At 42.9% G+C, this 18,019-nt stretch overlaps 1 long non-coding RNA gene across 1 annotated transcript in view; it reads right to left on the bottom strand.

Annotated features, from left to right (window-relative positions):
- Positions 1-18,019, bottom strand: part of LOC114605777 (uncharacterized) — a 402,747-nt gene that overhangs the window by 85,087 nt on the left and 299,641 nt on the right. Inside the window, exon 4 of the long non-coding RNA XR_003708635.2 lies at positions 8,505-8,561. This is a non-coding gene — a long non-coding RNA (uncharacterized LOC114605777). The remainder of the gene's footprint in view (positions 1-8,504; positions 8,562-18,019) is intronic.

Here is an 18,019-nt window from a genome sequence, read left to right as displayed (position 1 = left end):
AAGAATCCAATAGTGGGGTGGGATGGGGGGCAAAGCAGCAAAACATGGAAATGGCAACTGTAAACACAGGAGGCACAAACGCTGTGACCAGGGCTTGGACAGCTTGGGGGGCAAAGCCCTTTTGCACAGAACATGTTCAAATGTGAACATTTGGCACAGCATAGCTTTGGGTTTTATACATGGACGTTAAAACGTGAGAATATAGGACATAAACTTCTATTAACTGATATAGAATCTTGGCAGTTGCTATATTACTTCATCTTATGGTTTGCTTATCTCTATTTTGAAAGGTGTTTCAGTAATACAATTGGGGGGCCCAGTTCATTCCCATGCCATGTCAGCCTCCCATGCCTGGAGAGATCAGCATAGGACTCAGTTGCACCCTCTTCCCATCAACTAGCATGCTTGGAGCATCCTGAGCTATTACCAGGAGAAGCCGGCTCATACATGCCTCCCATGTATCTATCCAGTCCTTCTTAGACACAAAGATCATCCAGGATAGTGCTGCTGATGTAAACCAGTAAATTCAAGCTTGGGTGTTCCTGGAAAGGTTTTATTCCTTCACTAAAAATGTAACACGCTGTTCTCCCGGATTCCAAAACTGAATTTACACAGCTCAAATTTGCATGCTCCAACAATAATCAAATTGATTCATCAGTGTTTTCTTCAGGGGTTTCTATGAAATATTTGTAGCATAGATCAATCTGGAAAGCAAAGTTTCCCCTTTCTAAAATATTTTTGCTTACCTACACAAGTGAAGTGTTTGCTTAAGACAGGGGTCTGCAACCCGCGGCTCCGGAGCTGCAAGTGGCTCTTTTACACCTTTGCTGCGGCTCCAGGGCGGATACTAGCGAGGGGAGGAGGCGCATTGTGCGCCCCAACACTCCCCACTGTGGCGGGCGCTGTACTGGCTGTGACGTTGCATGGGGGCGGTGCGTGCGTTAGTCACGCACCGTCCCGACGTCACCTTCCCCCCCGCTGTCAGATCGCGGCTCTGGAGATATATTTGTTTTAAATGTCACAATGGTTTTGCGGCTCCCAGTTTTCTTTCCCTTCGGAAACGGGTCCAAGTGGCTCTTTTTGTCTTAAAGGTTGCAGACCCCTGGCTTATGACAAGGGCTCCCCCCCCCCCAGCAGAAACTTAGTTCCGGCACCTCTCAGGTGGGCACCATTGCCATTCAAAGAGAATGAGGAATGTGCTCATAGTGGGTTCTGGCACCTCTTTTTCTAGAGAAATAGCATTGCTTATGATAGATATCCAGAAAATGAAACAGCAAAATACAACAAGAAATAGTGTGTGGCCCCTCCCCTTCAGGGAAAAGCTGGACACCCCATTAGATCTACTGACACTTTGTTCTTTATCAACATTGTGAGCAATTCTTTATGTACTTTCTCTTACAATGGTACCTCGGGTTACAAACGCTTTGGGTTACAAATGCTTCAGGTTACAGACTCCGCTAACCTGGATGTAGAACCTCGGGTTAAGAACTTTACCTCAGGATGAGAACAGAAATCGCGTGCCGGTGGTGTGGCAGCAGCAGCAGCGAGAGGCCCCATTAGCTAAAGTGGTACCTCAGGTTAAGAACAGTTTCAGGTTAAGAATGGACCTCCAGAACAAATTAAGTTCTTAACCAGAGGTACCACTGTACTCTTTTTTTGCAAGAATAGGTCTCTTGCTGATCATTTTAACCTACATAATTGAAAGACAACAACAACAAGATTATCCCTGTCTTTGTAATTTAAGTATTTATCTCTGTGTGAAGTGTTGAGGACTGGAATGTTAAATATACATTGTCACCTGTGTACTGCCACTTACCACACACCGTATTCTAACAAATTAAATGAGTTTATTGCTAATAATCTTATAAAATTAACATGTTCCAAGGTGCTAGAAATATTTGAATTCCTTTTAAGGTTGTGTTCTTTGCAAAGCCAATATTGTTCTAATGGGATTTTCAATTTGTATGAATCTGAATAAAGTTGGGGAAATGAATATAAATAAAACGAGATGCTGATTTCTATCATGAGAAAAGAAATCCTCCAAAGTTGCAATGAGTATCCGATAGCATTTAAAAGCCTGAATATCTAATGGAGCTGAGCCGAATCAGAGTCTGTGGCAGCGATATAGAGAGTTGACCCACAAACCCTCTTGTTGTCTTCCGTTGACGGAGAGAGTGTCAGAGGAAGCAGCACTGCGTCTGGTTTTTTCATGGGGATAGGGAAGCAGAAAGGAAAGGTTGGATTTTATTTTTAAATATCCAGTACGTTTTAGACCTCCTGGGTCCTTCATCAATGGGTTTCAAATACAGAAGTTCTATTTTTTGTCACACCATCTTCTCTTTACTTCTGCTGTCTATTTAGTATTGTTGCAGAAGGGAAGACGAGACAGTATAAAAAAAAGAGATTAAACTTCTGCATTTGAAACTCCACGATGAAGGACCCAAGAGGTCTGAAACGCATTGGATAATAAGCCATTTTTCCTTCTTCAACCTCTTTGCATCACCTGCATTTTGCCTGGGCTTTCCTTTTTCTGCTGCACCTATTCGCTGTGGCTTATCACGGGGCATGGAGTTCAGGAGTAGTGAAGAATACCTTCTGAAGCCCACAAGAACACACAAAAGCTTTCACTTTTAAATTGTGCACATTCTGCAAGAGAATGGACTCGAGGTGCATACTGCAGGTGTATGAATGTGAAGAAACGGGTTCAGGAAGAACAGAGGAATCACAGAGGTTGGGTGGTGCAATCACGTATTGTCTTCATCACCCTCCCAAATCCTTGTAGTTTAAAAGTGGGGAGGGGCAGGGCCACACATGCAAACTCCACCTCCAACATCCCCCCCTTCACTTAATGCATTCACCCACTGAGAGAGTAGGATGGAAGCAGGATTCTAAGTGAGTTTGGGTGAAGATGCTTAGAGTCCTCCTGGTGCATTTGGGGACATTTGAGCAGGGCTTGCCTGCACACCTCTGCACCCTCCCCACTCACACAGATTTAGGCAAATGCCAGAATCAGGCTTATGTATCTATGGGTTGTAGGAAGAAACTACAGTACAGATCTACAGTATGTGGTGTAACAAACTATTGATTTAGAACTAGTTTGTGGGAGGTTTGCTGGTAGAACCTCTAAGGGTCCTAGAGAGAATACAATACAAAAGGCAAAGACCAGTTTCGGTATTTGGTTAATAAATAGGTCTCACAGGCGGGGCCATATGTAAAGAAAAAAAGCACCTTTGAATGACCGTTTTAACAAAAAGAGCCAATACTCTAGAGAAGTCAATTTCTCTGTATGCTGTGTCAAAAGAATCCACCTAGAAGCAGCATATTTTAATTTCCCACCCATCAGGCCATTTCCTTTCTTATTCAAAAGTACATTTCATACTATACTTCAATTTGTTGCATTAAATATGTTGCTTGTTAGGTTGTTCATTTTCAACAGTAACGCTAAGGGACCACACCCCCAATGCACATTGATATAGTGAGGTTTAATCTGTCCCCTGCCACCACAATCCTGGAAAATCACTGTATATAGTGATAGGGGAAATCAAATGGAAATCAAATGGAAATTATTGTTCTATCATTATTTGTGATATGGGATGAGGCATTTTTTAAAGGGTTGTGGCATGGGATGGAAGGGTTAATGCACAGTGGTCCCGATATAATTGGGCCCACCCCATGCTTGTCTTTAACAAAACCCCGACTTCACTGCAAGCAACGCATTAACCACCACCTCTGTCATGATACAATTAGACCAGAATTCTGAGGAGATTGAAATTGCTCTGTAAGAAACACCTCCGTGCTCATGGGGACACAGAAAGGGCTCCCCAACAGCAGGGCTCCCATGCTTCTTGGAAAACCACTCTCAAAAGTCAGGAGACCAACCCTAGTGGTCTGTGATGTCCAGGTTCCTCACTATGTTACTTTGAGCATCTCTTCATTTGTGTGAAGGAAATTTATAGCTAAATTTGTGGTTCAGTTCGGGTGGTGTGTGTTTTTGCCTTCTCTTCTGTTTTGGCTTCTAACTAAACAAATAAATTATCTATCTCATATACATTCTGAAGTACTACACTCTCAGGGTATGATTGGGGGGTTGGTTGGTTGGCTGGCTGTTTATACATTTACTACCACAGCATGGGGCAAATAGGGATGGGTTAATCTGTCAATTTTGGTTTCTCTTAGTTTCTCATTTTTCTAATCTTCTTTTTGGTTTGCCACATTTCTACTTCAGTTTGCCAAATTCTTTTTTTTTTTTAAGTTCTCACAAGAATTCCCTAGCATTTTAGTGTTTCTTTCTCCTGATGTACAAATATTTGTGTGCAATTTCTCTCTCTCTCTCTGTCTCTCAATCTTATCCTGTTTTTCACCATCTAGGTCTCGGAGCAGCAGAAAACAGCCCAGTTTTCAAAGATCCGGCTTGCGTTTTCCTCCTGAAGCATACAGTTATGTGTAAGTGACTCACAGGTTGCTGCTAACTACGGCAATGAAATATTTGATCGCTAGCCCACTAGCCTAACAAATTTTTGCTTCGGTGTTGTGCTGTGCCTTAACACTTTTAAATAAGATCCTGACATCTGTGCAGTTCCATCAACAGTACAAATCCCCCACCTTAATTCAAACACACTACCCCCCCCCCAACCCTGCATCGCCTTCCCATGACAAGCATATCTTATGGGCTCTCCATTTTAACCAAGGCACTAAAGGCTATTTCAATTTGACTACAGCAGTTTTCTGCCAAATGGCTACTCTAAGTTATATTGTGCACATTACCCACCAGAAAGCACAGAGATGATGAGAGTGCACTGTCAACTACCCTGCACATCGATATGGAGGTTATTTGATTTGAAATTGGATTCTAGCCTTCCTTGATCTGTTGTATAAATGGAGAAGCATGTTTTGAGGAAACGCTCCCAAAGTTTATGAAGAATCTTATGGACTTTTTCTCTTTCCTCCCTGAACCAAAAGTTTGCTTTCTGCTTTGTTAAGAACCCTCCAGTTCCAAGGCTATATCTTTGTGATAAATATTCAGAAGGGGGGAAAAATCTATGACTTTTTGTTTAAATGGAAAGAAAAACTTACTCAAATTATTCCCTGCATGATTTTATTCTCTGATATTAGTCAGGTGTGAGTTGCACACTTTTGTAGCAGGCTGCCTTTTTGACCTTTCTTTAAACATTTAAGACTTAGTTCAGGAGTTCACCGAGTATGATGAGATATGCTTCTTAAGTACAAAGCAGCATTCTCCCCCCCCCCCCCAGCAAAAGGAGAACCTTTCTAAACTTCTAAATATATAATATTCTCGGAGAGCCACATCAGTCATTGTCATGATGAAAGCAGTATAAATGATAAGTTCCTACTATAGTGTGTCCCCCCCATATGAAGACCCTTTTCATGGGGAGCAATAGCTTACTGCATACCTGGCGAATGTGGAGGGGAAAACACACACACACAATTTCATTGTGGGGCAGATTGAATTGCAGACATTGTGATTCAGAGAGGAAGGAAAACTTGCTGTGCAAGTTACATGCATATCGCCAGCATGTGGATGGCCCTAAGGGCAGCACACAGAACTTCACAGACAACATATTAAATGGGCATGGGGGAAACATCCCTTTGACCCACATAAAAGGGCCCTTTGTGCCGATCTCATGAGCACAAGGAGTTATTTTGAAACAGATCAAGATGTTCGGTTTTCTTCAGAAATCAAAGGTAAATTGGCAAACACACTGCCAGCCCGGTTGCAAATGGCAATTTCAAATCTCCCTGACATTCATTTTCAGACATTTTGCCATTTGCAGAATATTTTCTATGCATTTATTTATTTATTGCATTAGGGAAAGATGCTGTGCAAGACGCCACAAGAAAGAGCAGGTTTTTATCTGGCATTAATTAAGCCTTGCCTTTTGTAAAAATGCTTCCAGTGTATTAAAAGGAGCAGAACGGAAAATGGAAAACCTAGTGCCGCAGCAAGTTCCTCGTAGGCTGCTGGCCATGTGGTGGATTAAAAGATAGTTCTAAAGTGATGGGTTCCAAGGGTCTAAGAATTTTGCCATGGAATGGGGTATATGAGGCAGGGGAAAAAGACAAATCTTGGAAGAGTTGGCATCTGGGGTCAAATTGTACCATTCACAGCTCATTTTATCACACTCTTTTGAAAGTTATTGTACTAGCGCTTGGTGCCTAGCTTTTGACAAATTCAGCAATTGGGAACGTGTTGTTTTTTTTTAAAGAGATTTTGAGCTAGTTCGGGGATATGATCTGAATCTGAACTATTGTGTGTTCATTTCTAAAGATGTGAGGGTAATATCTCCAAAAGAGGAAGTTTGCCTTTTGGGGAGACTTATTTCAGGGGGGAAATGGTTTATAGATGATTTTTTAAAAAGAAGTCTTGAAGTTATGTATGTTTAAAGTACCTCTATATCAAACCAATCTTGTAGACTATCCTGTGGAAATCAGAAATACAAAGGAAGGTATGCTTGATATATTCATATATCACATTTTTAATGTAAACCATTTTTTAGATTCTGATGATTTGAACCCTATTGTGTGCCTGCATTAAAAAGGCTTTCATTAGCTTGGTGAGAAATAACAGGGATTATATTTCCATTTTCTTGCATTTTTTTGCTGTGCTGGCTAATCTGCCCAATACACATCATAATCTAGCCGTATTGAAGTTAGTGTTTATGTCAACAAGACGCAAATAATTTCTGAAAAGCAAAGCTTGTTAAGAATTTACCAGAGTGACAAGAAAACAAGAAAATAAGCAATTGATCATCTGCTGCATCTCATTTGTGCTAATAACCACTAAGCGTATCATACCACAGAATTAAGCTTTCTGTTAAGGCCTAACCATGACGCTATACATTGAGTTATGACTAATGTTGGGTATCACCTGCAGGGTGCAGTCAAGGAAAATGATGGGGCTATTCTGTGTGGGATATTACCCAGTGCTTATATGCATTTTGTGTACAATTCCCCCTAATGCATACAATTTTGCATATATTGTTTGCTTGCAGAACTGCATTACAATACTTGGAGAAGTACAAATTTAGAAGCATAGCTTGCTTTGGGTCCACACACTGGTTCAAGAACTGCAAATTAGGCCACTTCTCGTTAAAATGCAAACAAAAACAACTGCCCTGCCCATTTCTGCCATGCGCACACAGAGAGAGATGTGCCATACATTTAAACATACAAGAAGTTTAAAATTCACAACAGCTTTTCCAAGCATCTGGGTAGGCTTGACTAAGCAAGAATGTTTTTTATCAGGTGCCAAAAGGAATACAGCGAAGATGCCTGCTTGATATCAATAGGCAGGGAGTTCCAGTGTGTAGGCGCTGCCACACAAAATGATCAAGTTCTTACAAATGTGTAAAGAGTATTCTATATTGGTGTGGCAGCGAGGAGGCCAGATAGGAAGGGGAGGGAAGGAGGTTTAGAAAAATACGGCTGAGACTCCCTATTCAGTATGAAGACCTGGGAGGAAAAAGGAACATGGAGAGAATAACCCCCTCCCCTAAGTCTGAGCCCAAGTCTTGCCATATTCATTTCATCATGCATAGATATATCAGGGTTTCTCCCTCACCCTTTCTCACTAATGAAAAGTAAACTTTAAAAGCAGGTTGTGTCATCAGAAGATTTGACAAGCAACACAAGCTATTTAAGGGGGGGGGGGAACCCAAGTAACAAAAGCAGCAAGTCTTTGTTATCTGTCTTACAGTCTCCTATTTTTTCAGTCCACTATCCTCACTTAACACATATTCCCTGGTCTCAGGTGCTGTGATGGTGACAGTTCTCTGCCCTCTTTTCACCTTCCGTTGCTTCCCTCCATTGCCAGAAACATTTTTTAAAGCTCTCTTTTTCCTCATTCAAAATACATGCAGTAAAACACTGGTTCTGTTTTAGCAGTCAAAAAGATGCTTGGAGCAGCATTAAATAACCAGCCATCTGTGCTCTCACTAGAGAGAGACTTTGCTTTCCACCATATATTGTATCACGAGATGTGAATTGCAACCTCCAATTAACCCCTCCAATATAAAAATTAAAAATGTATGGATGTCCATACGTACATAAATGTTAGAAAAAGACAAAGCACAAATAACCATCAGTACAACTCTTCGTTGTTCTTCAAAATGATGAATTGGACTTATGTACATATGCACACATGCGTGTCTGCATTTATATCCCATCTTTCTATGCCAAATGCATACCCAAGGTGGCATGCAGAATAAAATAACAACAATAGCAATAAAACAAGCTAAAAAGCAATTCTTAAAACAACAAAGAAATCCAGCAGCAAGAAAACATCACAATGCAAGACACCAGCAACATCAACTAAAGGCATATAAGCTAAGGACTCTAGTTTAGAAATATGGACCATAATAAAGGATCACACAAAATAGGCGGTAGGCAAATCACCCTTGTGTTGTAGTCTCATGCTGAGCAACAACTTGCTGAGCTCAGTGGAGTGGGAGGCCAGCAAACCAGAAGAGTTTCTGAGGTGCACTTACCTGGAGGCAGTCAGCGTCGAAAGTCAGGTCCAGTCCTAGGGTCGGGTGAACAGCAATCTGTGGGGTCAGACAGTCCAGGGGTCAAGGAATCTGATGATCATGGGTTTAAGACAAGCAGGAGGCAGCAAGGCAGGGCCAGGAACTGCAAGCATTTTTAACAGCATCTGACTACTGCTGGAAGCTCTGCTTCAGAAAGCTGAAGCCAGCTGGTTCTCATCAGCAGCTTCTCCTCTGTCCTTGATGGCTGATCAGCTGCAGGTGGAGTCACTCTGCCTTCTCCCCCTTCAGGCTGCTGTTCAGCAGGTGAAGCTGACTCCTGGCCCATGACACCTTAGGACACCACAATTCACAGTGCAATCCTAGGCATGTTTACTCAGAAAGAAGCCCCCTTGTAGTTGGAGGGACATACTCCTAGGTAAGTACAACCAAACCCTTGCTTCAAGAGGTGGCAAAGCAACCCCCAGCCCTCACTTGTTAAAGGAAAGGATTCACCCATGAAAACACGACCAATCACTGGTCCACATTCTTCAGTTCAGCAGTAGTCCTTTGACACTCCAGAACTAACAGGCTGTTTTGTGACTTTTAGTTGATCCTAACAAAGTTTTTGTGATACTGTTAAGATTCTTCCAACATGGAACCCAAGGATGCGTATATATGGTTTCCAGTCGGTCACCTATCCAAGCACTGACCAGAAACCACACCTGCTCAACTTCAGCAAGCTGATGACCTCTTGTGCCTTCTTTTTCATTGCTGTGGAAAAGGTTTCATGGGTTCTGACTGACAACATGTTTTCAGGACGAGTGAAGAACAGGAGCTGTCTCACATCATTAATAATCAGGACATCAAGGGCTACCAAGAGTTCACACATCTTGCTGGTTTTCTCAAACGACACAGCTGCATCAGGTGTGTTGCTTTTAAAAGCACCAGTAAATCAGATAGTAGCCTTAAGCTGAAATTCTGTACACACACATATCTTTGAGTAAGTTCCATTGAGCTCAGTGGGACTTACTTCTGAGGAAGTACATTGGATTGTGCTGTTCAGGTCTTATTTAGAATTGTGCATGGAGTTTGCAGGAAATTTGCAGCAGCACCCATAGTATAATGCTGATATTTGGATACAGTTGTAAGAAGTTGTCTTTCATAGAGTCAGAGCTTTGGTCTGTCTAGCTCAGCATTGTCTACTCAGGCTTTCTCCAACCTGGTATCCTTCATAGGTTTTGGACTACAACCCTTATTAATCCTGACAATTGGCCATAGTAGCCAAGGCTGATGAGGGGTGGAGTCCAATTTTTTTTTGAGGGCACCATATCGGGCGAAGGTTGGCCTACTCTGAGTAGAAGCAGCTCTCTGAGGTTATGTCCTTGTTCTGCTACTGGAGATGGCAGAAATGAATCTGTGATCCTATGCATGCTTTGCCACTGAGCTATGAACTCCCCCCTCCCATAGATGCACAGACTTTGAATGCAATGCCAGCAGCTGCATTCACTTTGCAATCTGACTTTATATTGTATAGCCATAGTGGTGTTATTATATCCCGTGTTGTGATCTTGCCTTTTTCATTACTGCACCATGCATTTTATGGCTATTGGCTACAAGGCAGAGGAGATGAAACTTCAGTGTGCTAAAATGCTCACCAAAAGTGCGACAAATCGCAATGACAAGGTTGCGTTTGTAAAAGTAGCTACAGCCACTTGTGATATGTTGCAGTGGAACGAAATAATCCTCCCCTCGCTGCTCCCGCAGTCAAGGCAGGCTGTGGTATGTCCTGGTGTCGGAGATGGCCCTTGCCTGCCTCTTCACAGCTAGAGACATCTAATCATTCCACTTCTTTTTTTAAATCCAATTTCTAATCAATTCCTTTTTCAGAGAGAGAATGAATTTAAAGTAAATCATTAATGAATAATTATGCTGAGATGATAATGTTCTCTGACTTTGGCTCTTGTGGCAACTTTCCACTGTAATCAAATAAAATAGCTCCTTTGATCATTTGAGGCGGTGGCATAACCTCTTGTTATGTTCCATGGATGGATTTAGCTAGCAAACACAATGCTTTTCTCTTTCTCTCCCCCTCTCTTTTCCACTTGTGAGATTGTTTATGAAGATTGCTGTTGGTTTGGTTAAAATTAAATTCTCCGGACCACTTAATGTTGTCTGTTTGAAGATAGCAAAGTACAACCCATCTCACTCCTCTCTGTTAGAGAAAGAGCATACAAAACAATCTGAGTGCCACATGGAAACTTATGACTAGAGGACGAGACTTGATATTACATGCAGATGCTGTTACATGCAGAAAGTGAAGGGTTTTTTACACGGGAGTAGCCAAAGGGGGAAGGAGAGCAGCTGCCCCCCTAGATCAAATAAAACAATAGAAATACTTCACTAACTGACCAATCAGGGCGGTTCTGCCCCCCCCCAAGTCCTGCCCCCCAACAAAAATCCCAGCTATGCCCATGATTCTTTCTGTCTTCTTCCCCCTGCAGAGTTCTAAATGTGTGTTTTCCCACACCTGGAACACAGCAAGGGGCAGAAGCATTGCACAGGGCAGTAGTGGACAGCCTGGTGGGAGCTGTGCCATTCAGCTGACCTACCTCTGGCAGAGTTGCTGCTGCATACTAGGATGTAGGGGCAAGGGGAGAGGCAGCAGCAGGCTGGCGTGGTGTGAACACAGTAGTGAAGCTATCTGGTGCCCCTGCTGGCACATTTGCACCACACTGACCTTGCCACCTCCTTGCCTGTCCCTGTCTCCATCCCTGAATGCAGCAGTGGCTCAGCCAGATGGAGGACAGGTATATAGCACAGCCCCACCATGCCATGTGCCAAGGGCCTGTGGAGGTAATGTAGAGAGGGGCTGTGGCATGAATGCAAAGGGGTAAGCAATGTTCCTTCCACGTTTGTCTAGTCCTAGCTTTCCCTCCAGGAAATAGTGTTTCCAGTGGGATCAAATAGGTGGGTGCAGCATCTGATTTGGTCCCAGACCATACAAGCTTAGCGGCCTATATCCAAGACACAACAGTCCAGTATCCTGATGGAGAACACAATGCCAAATTTGTGAATTATGGGAGTGTGTGAGCGAGGAGCTGGTGATGATTGCAGAGACAGACAAAGGTGCCAGAAATGGAAGGCACTGAGTTTACTGATGTCAGAGGTTTCACTTTGCCCCATTGAATTTCTGTGCTTGTGTTGTAGGCAGCTGCTACTGCTACTGTGCTGCTGTTTTTGCTTCCCCTATGCAAAACGTAGGAGCCCTGCGCCCCTTGAGATGCTGCTGGACTGCAGCTTCCATTATCCCTGACCAGTGGCCATACTGCCAGGGGCTGATGAGAGTGGGAATTCAATAATATCTGGAAGGCCACAAGTTCCCCACCCCTGCGCTATGCCCTCAAGGCACTGATGCCACATTTCAGATTATAAACACGCATACTAGCTAGCGCAGGCTGGTCACTAGACTATATTCGGTGATGTCGGCCAACTTTGCCCGCAGCCGGGAAAGCACAAAAAGGATCAAAAGACTGTATTTCCAGACATCCCCAAACCAACACAGATTAGCCACATTTTTCACAGTTCGTTATAATCAGCGGCAGCTCTTGGCTGATTGTTATCAGCTAAAAGCATCTGGATAGCTGTCGATCAACAACCTGATACAGAAAAAAAACATAATAGCTTCCTCGCGGTTATCAAAGCGCATGTAATAATTTGTGATTGTATGATGACTGATAGCGGATGTCTAACTTATCTAAACGCATTGAATTAATTAAAGCCAGTGGGGGAAATGTGTACCATATATGTTAAAAGGTCTGCTTGTCCCTTGGTCACACGTGGCTTCTGTTGTGGTATACCCTTCCCCTGTTATGGGTACACACTACAGTGGAATCCCGGCGCAAAAGCTGATGCAGCGGCTGCAAGGAGCAGATAAAATGTAAACATGGAGCACACAGAAGCATGTTACCTTCTCTCATCCACGGGGGGTAGATGGTGAAGGGTGCTGATCACTTGCTAGTTTTCAAGTATGGAGGCTGATCTGAAGGACAAGTTACATATTTTTGTTACATCCGCAATTTCATCTTTGAGAACTCCCGACTGTATTTTTAAACCCTATTTTAACTTTATGTTTAAAAAGTGGTTTTTTAAAAAACAACAACCACCAAACGCTTAGCACCCCCTCCCCACCATTGCTTGGGGGATGGATCCAGAGCGCTCCCCAAGTCAGAGAAGGTGGATCAGGTAAAAGGTAAAGGTACCCCTGCCCGTACGGGCCAGTCTTGACAGACTCTAGGGTTGTGCGCCCATCTCACTTAAGAGGCCGGGAGCCAGCGCTTCCGGGTCACATGGCCAGCGTGACAAGCTGCATCTGGCGAGCCAGCGCAGCACACGGAACACCATTTACCTTCCCGCTAGTAAGCGGTCCCTATTTATCTACTTGCACTTAGGGGTGCTTTCGAACTGCTAGGTTGGCAGGCGCTGGGACCAAGCGACGGGAGCGCACCCCGCCGCGGGGATTCGAACCGCCGACCTTTCGATCGGCAAGTCCTAGGTGCTGAGGCTTTAACCCACAGCGCCACCCGCGCCCCACCATTGCTTGGGGGATGGATCCAGAGTGGGTGCTCCCCAAGTCAGATAAGGTGGATCAGGTAGCTGTGCACAGTCCTACTGTTTGGGGGAATAGGTGTTTTGTTTTTGTCAGGGGAGCAGGCAATGGGGTGGTGATCAAGTGGGGATTAAGGTGAGAACAGGAACAGTTGAAGTCCTTCAGAGAATGCAGGAACTTGATTTCCTGCTGAAGTTCTAAAAATCGAAGTAGATTTTAACTTATTTTGAAACTAAACCTAAAGCTGAGCTTTTAACTTTGACAGTGGATTACCTTTAACTCTTTATATGTTGCATAATATATATAACGTTATATTATATACTGTATTGTATATATAATTACCTTACAAAAAGCCCAGAGTGAGTTGTTTTTCAAGTGTAAGTCTCTAGCTTTCATCTGTAACTTGCCTCCTCCTTTTCCACAGGTCAAATGATGCCTTCATCTACAGTGAACTAACCATATTATTTATGAATGGCTTAAATCTATACGCATTAAAGACAGAGCTCTACGTATTAACAGAGAAGCAGAAGGGGACTTTTTGCTCTAGCATCCGATTTTATTATAACAAACTTTTTCCGCATCTAAAGGAGCTGAGGTAGCTGTGAAATTTGGAGGAATGTTTAGGGGGGGGGATTGGAGGAATGTTTACAGAAAACAAATGTTTACAGGAGTTACGTAGAGTTGCTTTTATGAAAGCATACAAAGATACCTAAAATCAGCCTTGGTAACTGTCGGTTAATTTGCAGCTGGAAGTTTGATTGCAACCCACCATGGTAAAAGAACGAATGCACAATAAGTATGGCCTGTCCACATTTAACTCTGCCTTGCTACACTGTTTTGAACGGGTTTCCTGAGACATCTGCAGATCTCTCGCTCTCGCTCTCCTTGTCGCCCCACACCTTTCCTTAAAACACTGCTTTAACAGTTCGTGTTTTTGAAACTGGTTGTAAAGAAGACATTTCCTTGGCGCAATTGCAGTTTTTAACAACAGCTAAAACTCTTTGTAGCCAATCTCCACTGGGGTAGAACTAAAATCTGGAAGTAATCAGCAACCACTGAACATCAGAAATTCTCCTCCCCCCCCCCTCAAAAAAAACACAAAAACACATTTAGACACAGCTGGAGTCTGCTAGCAGTTGGGATAGGATTCAGGTACCTAATCCCTGAAGGTTAGTTGCCATCCCCCATCTTCCTTATCTTGTATGTGGAACTAAAAAGCCCCAGGGTGTTGATGGTTGTAAAGAAACCACAGCATCTGACACCTGCTGGGAGCAATAAATAAAGAACTAGGTTACCATTGTCAGCCTGTGCTTCTTCTCCTAACCACTGCAGTGGAATTCTATTCTTGCAGTACAGAGAGAGAGAGAGAGAGAGAGAGAGAGAGAGAGAGAGAGAGAGAGAGAGAGAGAGGAGCCCTAACTGTTTAGCCATGTAAACAAATCAGATAAGTTAACAGAAATAGCTGCGGTTAAAGCCAACAGTTTTTGACATACATGCTTGACCTGTAATACAAGCAAGACTGGTTAAGGAGTAAACAAAATTGCACCCTTCACTTCAAAGAGTTATTGTAGTAATTACTCAAGAAGCAACATCACCCACTGAGGTTCTTTGGAACCTGCTAAGTTCAGACTCCCTCCTATTTCTTTCCCCTTCCCGCCCCCCCCCCTTTCAATATGTTTTGCATTTCCTAATTACGGCAAGTTTAGGCTGGATGATCTGTGTGGGTAGAGTGACAGGATTTATTTCTAATCTTTGAATGCTTTTGCTAAACAATAAATTAGTGAGTTTCTTTTGCTTCTTAATGACCAAAGGATGGCGATATCATTTCCCCGCCCCCTAAAAAAAAAGAGAGAGATGTTATATATCATTTGTGACTGGAGCTACTACAGAAGAGGAGTAGAAGAAAAAGTGTGAGGCTTGGTATCCGTCTACAAGCTACCAACTTAAGTGAAAGATTGATGCATTGTACAGGTTTTTTAAAAAAGCTGATTTCACGATTTATTTATTTAATTTGTGTGTGTGTGTGTGTGTGTGTGTGTGCATTTTATACTGTTGTAACAGGTCCTGGGACCTTATGGTGAAGGGTGGGTAAGAAATTATAACAAACACCAACACCGATGATGATGATGATGATGATAACAGGCTTAGTTTATCAGGTTCACCCAACAGGCAGCGGAGAGTTTCTAATATTCTGGGCTGGGCTCTGCTTGAGAAATGACTTAGTATCTTGCCCAGATTGCTATCTTGCGCATGGACACAAATGGATGTTTGGCATGGCACTGTTGTGACTTAAACTGACTTGAGTATGCAGAGATTAAAAAACAATTGTGATTAATTAAGGAGCAGAGCAATCTCATCCTGTGACCAGGGCCAGCCCTGGGGTATATCTCCCTGAGGCAAAGGCAGAGATAGCACCTAAGACCCTTGCCCACGCTGCTCCAGTTTCACGTACAGAACCCGATTGGACTGGCACCTAAAACTTACTGCAACATTGGCAATGGAATAGTCTAAGGGGGTGTGTCCCAGGAGTAACCATGTGGCAGGCACAGTTCTGTCACCAAACTGAGGGGAATACCGGGGGGGGGGGGGCTCAGGAGGTACAACCAGGATGAGCAAAAAAGCATACCAGTTATGCTTGCTATGGTTTGCCCTGCATGGGATGACTGGCTCTGTGTTCGTGCGTGCAAGGTTCTAAGGGTACCAGGCACGCTTACCAAGGTTTGTATTTCCTTTTGGACAATGAGCCCTATTCAGTATGTGTATATGCTGCATTTCCTTTGTTTAATCCTGTCTGCCATACATAGCGAACGGCTTGTCACACATAAGGAGTTATGTATTCTGCCTAGTCTGCTTGCCCCTCCTGGGATTCTCAATTTAAATGTTAATAGGTTTTGTTACCTGGTCGAGATGCTGTTATCCAGCTCCCGTGCACGATGTCGTTTATGACTTGCCCAAACCTAATTGAAGGTTGATCTGGTTACCAGGGTAGATAAGTTCATTTCTTTGTTTGTTCTGCACATATTTCACACCCCAGTCTTTAGTACAAAGACTTTTAGAGTGACTAACATAAGTTAAAAACACATTAATAATAAAGTCAGTAAAAGATGTCCAAAAACAGCAAGAACAAACATGGCCTAACAATATATATATATATATATATATATATGCAGGTTTTGGTGTCCTCGGGTATCTTCCCGTGTAAAAGTTGGGGTGTCTAGGCGACGTTTCGACGAGGTCTCACTCGTCATCTTCAGGCTGGTGCGACGAGTGAGACCTCGTCGAAACGTCGCCTAGACACCCCAACTTTTACACGGGAAGATACCCGAGGACACCAAAACCTGCATTCCTGTACCCGTGAAAATCTACGAAAGCATATATATATATATATATATATACACACACACACACCCTACACTGACCCACATTCCTAAAAAGGCTCTCTAGAGGGTGGAAGAGACCTACTGAACATTTTGGGCTGTATCATATAGGTCTGCAGTGGGAATCTTTTGGGACTGGGGTGGGGGAAGTGAACAAATGTCCATCTAAAAACCCAAGGCAAATAAAAAGGTCCTCATCTAGCAAAGGGCATCAGACTCTGCACCAAGTAGGGATGTCAGAGAATTCTAACAAAAATAGAAGCAAAAGCAGAGATCGGCGATGTTCGTTTATTCGTCTGATAGCCGGAACAAAAATCAATCAAGCAAATACCAATCGGAATTAGCTATGCGGTTTTTCTCCCCGCAGTCTGCAAAGATACAGAAATTGATAACTCCCCTTCCCCTTTAAATTACATTTCCTTTGCACTGAAATGAATGGTCCTTCCATTGAAACGAATGGTGCCATGTCATTACGTTAAATTTGAAGAGCTGCAAAAAGTGTGTTTTAAGTGCAATATACAATGTGACATTAGATGGCAATGGTGAGCCTTATGGAAAATTCAATGTATTATTTTTTTAAAAAAAAAGCTTTAAAAAAGCACTTGCAGAACGTTTTTTTTAAATATAAAAAATATGTTTGTAGATTCCACCTCTTACATAAATTTCATAGATAATTACGTAAATAGAGAGAGAAATTATTTAGTATTTAGTGGAAATCAAACTGCTGTGTAAACAGGTGCCTTCCTATATCCCTTGCTCCAGATGTGTATTCCTGGAGAGGATGCCATAACTAGGGTACCAAAACAGAGAATACCCTATTCCTGGTCACCACTTGCTTCACCCATCACAAGTAACAGTAATAGTTACCAACTTGGATAGCTTTCAAAAGGGATTAGACAATGTCATGGAGGAGGAGATCAATTTCTATACTAGTAACGATGGCTGCCTTCAGTATCAGAGGTGGTCTGCCTCTATACACCAGTAGATGGGGATCCTGAGTGTTATGGCTCTCATACTTTGCTTGTGGTCTTCCCATAGGCATTGGATTGGCCACTATGGGAACAGAATGCATGACTCGATGGGCAGCTGCTGGGTGACCTTGGGCCAGTCACACTTCTTTGAAGTCTCTCAGCCCCACTCACCTCACAGAGTGTTTGTTGTGGGGGAGGAAGGGAAAGGAGAATGTTAGCCGCTTTGAGACTCCTTAAAGGGAGTGAAAGGCGGGATATCAAATCCAAACTCTTCTTCTTCTTTCCTTTGCATGGGCTCTTTTTATGTTCTTCTAATGTTTTTGCCCTGGAAGGCAGGGGGTAATTGCATTTTATAAAAGTTTAAACTAAGCATTAAAAAAAAAAGTGGAAAAAGAATAGGTTTCTGAAGATGACCTCTGCATTTGGAGTAAGTCACGCAGTAAAAGGTGGTCCTTCAGGTATCTGGCCCTATGCCATTAAGGTCTTATCAAGGTATGAACGAGCACTTTGAATTGTTGTTGTTTAGTCGTGTCCGACTCTTTGTGACCCCATGGACCAGAGCACGCCAGGCACTCCTGTCTT

Source organism: Podarcis muralis, chromosome 1 (assembly GCF_964188315.1).
Source record: "Podarcis muralis chromosome 1, rPodMur119.hap1.1, whole genome shotgun sequence".
NCBI lineage: Eukaryota > Metazoa > Chordata > Lepidosauria > Squamata > Lacertidae > Podarcis > Podarcis muralis.
This window is presented reverse-complemented; position numbering and strand designations above follow the sequence as displayed.